General features: G+C 50.9%; 1 long non-coding RNA gene across 1 annotated transcript; it reads left to right on the forward strand.

The window, feature by feature from the left end:
- The first annotated feature begins 685 nt into the window (after positions 1-685).
- On the forward strand, positions 686-8,265 carry LOC150008350 (uncharacterized). The gene is made up of 4 exons (XR_016511297.1): positions 686-799; positions 1,217-1,348; positions 7,736-7,957; positions 8,062-8,265. It is a non-coding gene; the product is annotated as an uncharacterized LOC150008350 (long non-coding RNA).
- Positions 8,266-8,783: the final 518 nt, after the last annotated feature.

Genomic DNA, 8,783 nt, shown 5'->3' on the forward strand with positions numbered 1-8,783 from the left:
GGCTCCTCTCAAATACTCCCACAGCCGGGGAGGTGAGGGCCATGGGGCATCTGTCTTACAAAAGAGGAAACCAGTGCAGGAAGCGGTTACAACCTGCCTGTGTCTATCCACGAGGAGTCAGGAACCCAGAGAGATGGAGCCAGCCGACCCCAGGCCTGGGTGCAGCAGGACCCTGAAGGGCTTGCAGGTGAGTGAGCCTTGAACCATGAGTACCAAAGGAGCTGGCCCGCTTCACCACAAGCTGCTGTGTGGCTGATCTCAAGCACATCCCCCGCCCACCATACACGGGAACCTGCTCATTCCAGCCAGACTTCAGTGACCCTCACCAAGGCCAGTGGCCCAGGGACCATGCCTTCAGATCAGCTCCCATATACACAGGCCCTTGCACAGAATGGCAGGTCTGCAGTCCAGTGACCCCCACCTGCTGCACAAGCATCCCCCCAAGGTGCCATCTTCACCACAAGCCAGTGTGGTTTAGTTCCCATCACTACCAGGTTCCTTCCCAAGTCACACTGTGCCAGCTGCTGAGGCCGGGGCACCACCCTGGGCTGCTCCCCACCCCCAGCTGAGACAGCCCGTGCCCAAGCAGCAAAGTGCAGTCAGCCAGTCACCTGAGGACCTCCCGACTCTCAGGCACCACTTGAGCACCTTAGCAAATCTCTTACCACCATATGGCCCCTTCAAGTGTCCCTTCAATGAACACAGGTCACCTTCTCATTCACCCAGGGAAAGGCAAAAACTTGGGGCACAACTGCAGAGCCTCAGAGTCCGGACAGAGCAGCTCCCGCCAACTGATGGGGTGAGAAGAGGTGGTGATGGGCATGAGCCACAGGCTTCCTGCCCTAAAGCTCTGGGGGAGGAAGAGTCAGGGGACAAAATAGCCATAATGTTCAGAAATGGCCAGATGGGCAGAAGATGCTGGTGCTAAGGAAATGCTGGAGCTTCAGAGGCTGGGGCAAAGCTGGGGGCCAATGAACCTCTCCAACAGCCCCCTTCCATCGCTCTGGGCTTTCCAGAGTGGACGGGAGACCCAGGCACACCCGTTGCTGCCTCCTGAAAAGATCCAGCTGCCCTCAGTGTCTGAGGGTCCCTGCTGCCCTGTTCCCAGGAGCCACTCTGCTTAGCAGCTGGGACTCTGGGCTGGAAGGGAGGGCAGGGGTGGGGGGTCTTGATGGCTTAGGACAATAACCAAACAGTCCTGATCCTATGTTCACAGTACCTCCGTCAAGCTGCTGCCAGTCACCACTCCCAGCAGAAGCTGTTTCACAGGGTGCACGTGGTCAAGGAGCCAATGAGGAGAGTACAGACCTGCACACCTGAGGAGACTGGTCTGCCCAGGTGCTCCCAGGTAAGACATCTCCCAGACCACCTGCATCTCCCCTTTGGTCACTGTGTTTGGCTGCTCCCATGCAGCATCCCCATTTTCTCCTTACTGAGCTGATAGATGTGCACAGCGTGTTGGGGCGCCTGTCCCCAAACCCCAGGCTGGATGCATCCTCAGCACTTCAGGGGTAGCATAAAGTTACAGGGTTGCCTCTGGGCTGCCCAGCCTTCATCTACACCCTCTCAGAAGGTGTTTGGTGACCTTGGGGGAGCCAGGGAAACTTGCAGGTGGTGGTAGGGCATTGCTGGGTTCCTGGGATTCAGATGGGCAGGATCCATGTGGGGTGTGTTCAGAGGATCTACAAGATGGCTGGCATTCAGGGAAGCAGAGTGGGCCACAGTCACAAGTGGGCTTCCAGGGGGCTGGCAGCCCTTCCTTCAGGCTCCTTCTGCCTTGTGATCACTGCTGAGACCCTCCCTTCAGGAGGAGCTTACACCACTCCTGCAGAGACCCATAGGGGCTGAACCAGCCCCAAAGAGCGGGGCCCGACCTGGAGGAAGGCTCTTCTCCCTGTGCAAGTGTGGGTACCTCTGCACAGGCCTGGGGCTGACTCTCAAAGCTTCCCCCCTGTCACAATGTCAGTCCCCTCACCAGCACAGAGAGGCTCTGGCCTTGATGTGAACTTCCTGTTTGGTGTCCTGTTGCCTCCTCGCTGGTCTCACTAGATGATTTTCTGAGGTCAGGAACCTCCTCGGGCAGAAAGCAGAATTGTTCTCTAACTGAGACTGAAAAGAATAAGTCCATGAAAGTTGATTACATTCAGCTACATCTGAGTAATCAAAAATTTTGACCCTACCAAAAAAAAGAAAAAAAGAAGAAAATCAAAATTAAAGACAGTGGAGAGACGGGAAAATATTTAGTGTTGGGAGGAGTGATAGTAATATGTTTTTGCAAAACTACATATCAATAAAAGATAAGAACTCAGTACATGAGATAAAGAAATGATTCAGAGAAAGGAAATGTACATGGATGACAAGCATGTGAAAAGGCTTGACTTCAGCAAGAATGAAACACAGCCAGTCTGCCCAGTGCTCACATGAAGTGACCATCTCCAGAGACACAGGGACCAGGGACAGGCATGCTCCCCCTTCTTGCAGGTGAGCCTGTGCCTCAGCTCCACCAAGAAAATGCTCGTCTGTGCCCCTCAGTCACTGCCTGTCTCTGAGACCTATCTCGGCCTCTCTGATGCCCCTCTGAGCCCCCATCATGCGCATGGCTCCTGGACCGTGCAGAACAAGCAATGTCCCAAGGAGCTCTCCTGAGGTGGCAAAGGCCTAGGGCTTTTCTCTAAAGAGAGCTTGGGCGCAGTCGAAGGGAGCAGAAGTTCTAACAACTGGACCTGGTCACCTGCACTTTTCAGGATCTTCAGGATTCGAGCCCTTTGGTGAGAGGCTCTGTCCTTTGGTAGCAGCCCAGCCCTGAAATGGCAGGTACAGGTAGACAAGAGCAGGTGTGTCCTTCAGGCAGCTGTGGTTTCTTGCTCATCTGCTGTGTAAACAGGACCCCACCTCCAGTGAGGCCACAGGCCTCCAAAGTAGCATGTGTGTGTGAGCCCCTGGGTATGAGGGGATGTGGGTGCCAGGTGTAGGGACTGGACCACATGGGGAATAATGGAGCAAGATAAGAGACAGGCATCAGAGTCAGGACAACATGGATCCTGAATTTCCCAAGATCACAGAAGCCAGAGGGGAGTTGGGAGTCCGCCAACAGTGAGATCCTCAGGGAACCCCATGGCAGCCTATGGGGTGGATATTACTATAGTCCCAACTTTACAGTGAGACAGCCAGACAGAAGTGTCATCCTGAGGCCCCACACAACAGACCAAGTTAAACCCCAACATAGGGTTGTGAGCTCCTCCCAGCACCGAGAGGGAGTGAGGGTAGTGAGCAAGCTCAGGTGACAGACCCCAGGGCAGGGCTTGCCAGGCCCCTGGGATGGCCTTCCTTCCCTCTTTATTTATGTTCTGCTCTACAATGAACATACTTGGTTCCTATAGTGAAAGGTATCCAGGTCAACAGTGTTCCAGCTACTTTGTCCTCCCGGGTGGCAGGCAGGGGTGAAGCAAACCCACGATGCTCACTGCATTTACCCAGGGTTAGTGGAGTGCACTTACCTGCCAGGCCAGACAGGATGATTTTTCCTAAATTACCAACCAGACAGCAGTCACCCTGGAGCAGCTTGTGACTCAGGCGCCCCAGCCACACACTGTTCCCTCAGGAATCCACTATTACTTGTCTTAACAGAGCCCATGTCGGAACCTGGTGGTGCAGCTAGTTCATGCGAATGGAGCAGCATGTCATGCCTAGGCCGGATTCCTGCTGATGTCCAGTAGGAAAAGGTTGAAGGAAGCACAGGTAGCAAAAATAAGAGGCAAGAGGGGAAAGATGAGCATGAAAGAGGGGGCATCTCATCTTGGAATGAGCACCTCAATTCTAAAGAATTTAGGTAGCAAACCATATTGAATTTAAGTATTTGGAAAAATTGTTAACAATGATGAATAAATTTAAACTGAAATGTGTATACACAAGAACTGAGCGTAGATCAGGAACTCCATCTTCTGTGAGCAGAAGAATTAATGAAAGTTAGACTTCAACAGATCTCCCTCTGGATCTGGCAGTCAGTTTCCACCCTCACCTACTCTTCTGGCATCTCCTGACACCTTCACTTTTGCTTCCTACCTCCCCAGCTGGACCCTTGGCTTGCTGGTGGTATGGCTGCCCCACATGGGCACAGCTGGAGTTGGTAAGCAGCAGCAGAGCCAACTCTAACTGACAAGACTGAGAAATGGCCTTTTTCATACATTTCCACCACACCCTATGAGAGATGACGACTCATGTCTTGGATTTGCATACTGAAATATGTCTAGAATGTTTGGAATGTGTTAAAGGCATTCTCGTGTAGGAAGACTCTGCCTCACAGATTTGTGGGGACCATCTAGGGAGAGCAGGTCTTGCCAGGAAGACATGAGTGCCCTGTAGGGTCTATAGATGAAGACAAGACAACGGAATGGAAGAGCCCCCCAATGCAGATGTGCCTCGAGGTCCAGAAAGGGTGTGGAGTGGGGTTTAGACACCAGGAAGAGCAGGGAGCAGGTATAAGAACAAAACTAGCCAATGGGAACCAGCCTTGGCTGAGCCCTACAGTGGGGAGCAGGAAGAGAGCAGAGGTGGGGGTGACTTGGGGGCAGGGCTGAGGACATCAGCAGAGTGTAGACTCACATTCCTATTCCAGAACCATAGGCTCATCAACAACAAAGTCTCCCACCCACAGCCCTTCTGTCTGTGACTGGCCTGGGGTGGAGGAAACCCAAATAAATTACATGTCAGAAAAAGCCATGAAAGAATTTGAAAAAGCAAAAACCTTATCACGGGTGCCCTAACTTAAACTCCAGGTTATCAGCACCATCCATTGTATCTGAGCAATTTCACTAGTCTTAGTTGTAGGAAACTGATCATAAGGCAGATGATTCCTGCCCTCTAGGTATTGACCTGTTTTTGCCCAACATGCTATCTGCAATAGTTTGGAAGGAAATTTTGGGGCCAGAATGACATGATGCTCCTCCAGAGAAAATGTGTGGCAGCCTTTGAGGATGGGGCAGCCCGCTAGGGTACCTGATGTGACTTCACTGACTTTCTCTGCACTTATTACACTCACTGAGAGACAGTACTGCAGGTGTGAATTCTCAGGGGGTACAGGCTTTCTCTTCTGACAGGCTAATATTATGCAATCACTACTCTGAGATGCAAACATCAAGTGGATAGCCCATCTCCATAATATAAAGCATTGGTTAAGAAGTCATGTTTGGACCCACTGACCTGTTGAACAGCTTACACACATTTGATACCTGGGGTCCTGGGGTCACGCTTACTTGGGGCCACCTCCCTGTGGATGGAGTAGCCTAGGGGATAGAGGGCATTGACACACCAGTGCCCCAGGCGAAATCAGGGAAACGTCTGTTTCTCCTCTTTCTTCACCTCCTGGGGAAGCCTAGGGGTAGGTGTCCTGCCCTAACAGAGGACCCACCATGTAGCCAACCTGCTCCTCTAGGAGAAGAGCATCCTTCACTCAAGAGGAAATGGAGACCACCCGCTCCACCACCACCACCACCACCCCACCCCTGCAGTGAGGCCAGTCACGTTCTGGAGTGTCTGAGAGCGAGGGACTCCCTCCTGGTTTCAGCTTGATTAAAAGCTGCTCAGCTCTGGCTCCATGCATTGTCCTCTCTAGGTCACCTCAACTTCGCCATCTCCAAATGGGGGGAGGACCCACCATCAGGGGAAGCTATGCTTTTCTTACCCTGATGCCAGGGCTGGTTCTGAGTTGGTGGGACCAACCGTCCCAGGTGCAGGGATGGGGATGCTTCTGGAACTCGGGACTTATGTGCTGAAACCAAGGTAGCCTCGGGCAGAAGGGGTCACCTGCATCTCTGAAGAACATATGGGCCCCATGGGGTCAACATCAGGCTTCTGGCTGTGTCCCGCCTCCCAGGGCACACTGGGAAACTGCAGCTCCCACATCCTGTTCCATCTGTTCTGTCATCTGTCACCAGCCTTTTGACTCATGACCACTGTATTGTTCATCCCAAGGATCCTCAGAATAGAATTCTCACCATGCTCTCTCTCCTTTAGAAATTAATCTGTCAGAGAACATCACAGCAGACTCGGTTAGGTCTGCTGACAAATAATCTCAAAAAGCTACCAGAAGGGGAGGGATTGTTATTTTTTATTGTTAAAATAATTAATTAAACGTTTATTAAAAGAAGAAGAAGAAGAAGAAGAATATATGAAAGGGTGAAGTAGGAGAGTTTGTATGTATGACCCATGGGCATGAACTTGGGAGGGCATTGCTGGGGCAGGGGGGTGCTGGGTGGAGGAGAGCAAAGGGGAAAAAATTGGAACTATGTAACAATATAATCAATAAAATATACTTTAAAAAAAAGCTACCAGAAGGCTCCAAATTGCTCTAAGTAGTTAAATAACTTAGAACAATCAGAAATATGTGAAGAGCAAGCAGGTTGTGGGGAGGGGAGGCCTGGGGTCAGGGCAGCCCTGGTCTTACAGAGGAATGCCTGCAATTTTTAAATTCACATTAGAAAGTGTTGAGGTGTTCCGACATCCTAAATAATTCTAGCCAAAATGCGTGGATGGTCTGACTAGCCACTTGGTCCATCCGTATATTGAATGGACCATTCCTCAAGGCTTCTGATGTAGAGGAAAGATCAAGATTTCAAGCAGTGGCCATCCTGCTGCAGAAGCCTGTTCTCTGTCTCCTGAAAGTGCCCCTGGCAAACCCACACAACGTCTCCTACAGAGAAGAGACTCCTTGCTGCCCACCCAGCAGGGGACTGGCCCTGGGCCAGCACCTTAGTGGCCCCTCACACATTGGTTGAGGGCACCTAGAAGTACTGTAAGCAAGAACTTCACTGTGAAGATTCTGAGACCCAATGGTCTCCCCCTTTATTAAGAACGGTCTGTAAAGTTATAAAAAGTGTCTGTTTAAAAAGCCCAAAATGTTTATATACCCTAATTCATTATTGCTTCTTCTGATTTATTTTAGAAATTATCAGAGGTGGTCACTAGGTTTATCTAGAAAGATGTTCGGTTCGTAATTCACTATAATAAAGAAAACTTGTAAAGAGTGTCAAGTGCCTGACTGCAACATTGTATTAAAATGCATATATAAAATATTATGCAACTATATTTAGCACTTATTAAACTTCATAAACATCTTAAATGCTTCATGAACAATTTATGTAGAACTTTTTGTCTTGTATATATGGGAACGGTTAAGTGAGTAATCAAGAAAATGGCCAGATAATTTAGAAAATAATTTCTTTGCTATTTTAGTAACTCTCACTAAAAGGCAATGTTTCTTCTCCTCCCTCCCTTTGAGACAGTTCTCTGTAACTGGCTCATTGGTGCTCATTACAATGTTATGAGGTGCTCTCAGCTACTACTAGGAATTAGGGAAGCCCAGGCCAAGGTTCTATTCTCCACACACCCCCTGCTTCTGTGCCGTGCCCCACAAACGGCTATACAGAGGAGGAGCAGTGTTGTTAGAAGTGCTTTCTCATTGTCCCCGAAGAAACCCCGAGAACCAAGTCCTTACAGTGCCCCCTGTCCTACTCTGCCCAGCACCTGAAGAGAGCCGAGGCCACAGGCATGTTCCCACATCACACCACACAGCTCCACTGAGCACCTGGGACAGAAGGTCCCCTCATCCTCCCCCCCACCCCACAACTGTCTTCCCAGCTCTATCACCCAGAGTCCCCCACCCTAGTGATTCTCAACCCCAACACAACCCCCCAGTCCACTGCCCTTACTACTGTTTCGCTGTCCTACCTCCTCCCAGAGGCACCAACCTGGACAGCCCTATAGAGCATTTGAGGCCCAAGTGGAGCCCTTTTGCAGAGCCAGCCAAGCATCTCCGGCCATCTTAGAGCTGCTCACCCCAGCTCCCTCCCAGGTGCTGCCAGCCATGCACATCCTACATGTGGCTGGTGTCAGAAGACTGACGATACCATGTGTCCATTAAGGCCACCAGCTGGAGTTCTCACGCATGAATGCTGGGAAGGTAAGATGGCGCCTCCTCTTTGGCAAATGATTTGGTAGCTTCTTACAAAACAAAGGGCTTAGCTGCCCTGGGACCCACCAAGCCATGCCTACGTGCTCACCCAGGTGGAGGAAAGCCTGTCCACACAATGGCTGTGGAGCAGTGTTCCTGGCGCTTCGTCCATGGAAGCCCCAGACTGGAAACCACCCAAGTGCCTGTCAACAGTAGGATGAATGAACAGATTGCAGCTCATCCATGAGACGGGAAGCCATGCTGCAGTGAGGAAGAATGACGGCAGGTACAGCCGCAGCAGTGCTGCACCGCTCAGATGGTACATTAAATACTATTATATGTTAGTCATCGACTGCTGTGTACCTCATTACCCCAGAAGTTGGTGGCTTAAAGCAAACCCGAACACTTATCTCACACAGTATCTATGGGTCAGGAATTCCAAAGTGGCCTAACTTGCTGGTTCTAGTTTCGTGTCCCTCAGGAGGCTGTAGAAGAGACCTTGGCCAGATGTCTGAAGGCCTGACAGGGCTGGAGGCCTGGCTGTGGGATAATGACTTCGGGTTTCACCATGAGAATGCCTCCCTGGGGCTCTCCATTTGTTTCTAAACTGGCCACAAGGGCAGCCCTCTCAGCGTAGGAGGGACTTCAAGGGCTATAATTATCAAATGACCAGGAGGTGAGGTCACTGGTGTCCACCATGGAGACCAGCCACAAGCACATGCCACGTGTTTCCATTTTCTGGAGCTCAAGATCAGGCATAACTCACCCACGGTAGAGAGTTCACAACTGTGGCTCCTATTCCTGAGGGTGGTGTTTGCTGGGGCAGGGATTGAGA

The sequence above is a fragment of the Furipterus horrens genome, unplaced genomic scaffold, assembly GCF_987537825.1.
Source record: "Furipterus horrens unplaced genomic scaffold, mFurHor1.1.pri manual_scaffold_5, whole genome shotgun sequence".
Taxonomy (NCBI): Eukaryota; Metazoa; Chordata; class Mammalia; order Chiroptera; family Furipteridae; genus Furipterus; species Furipterus horrens.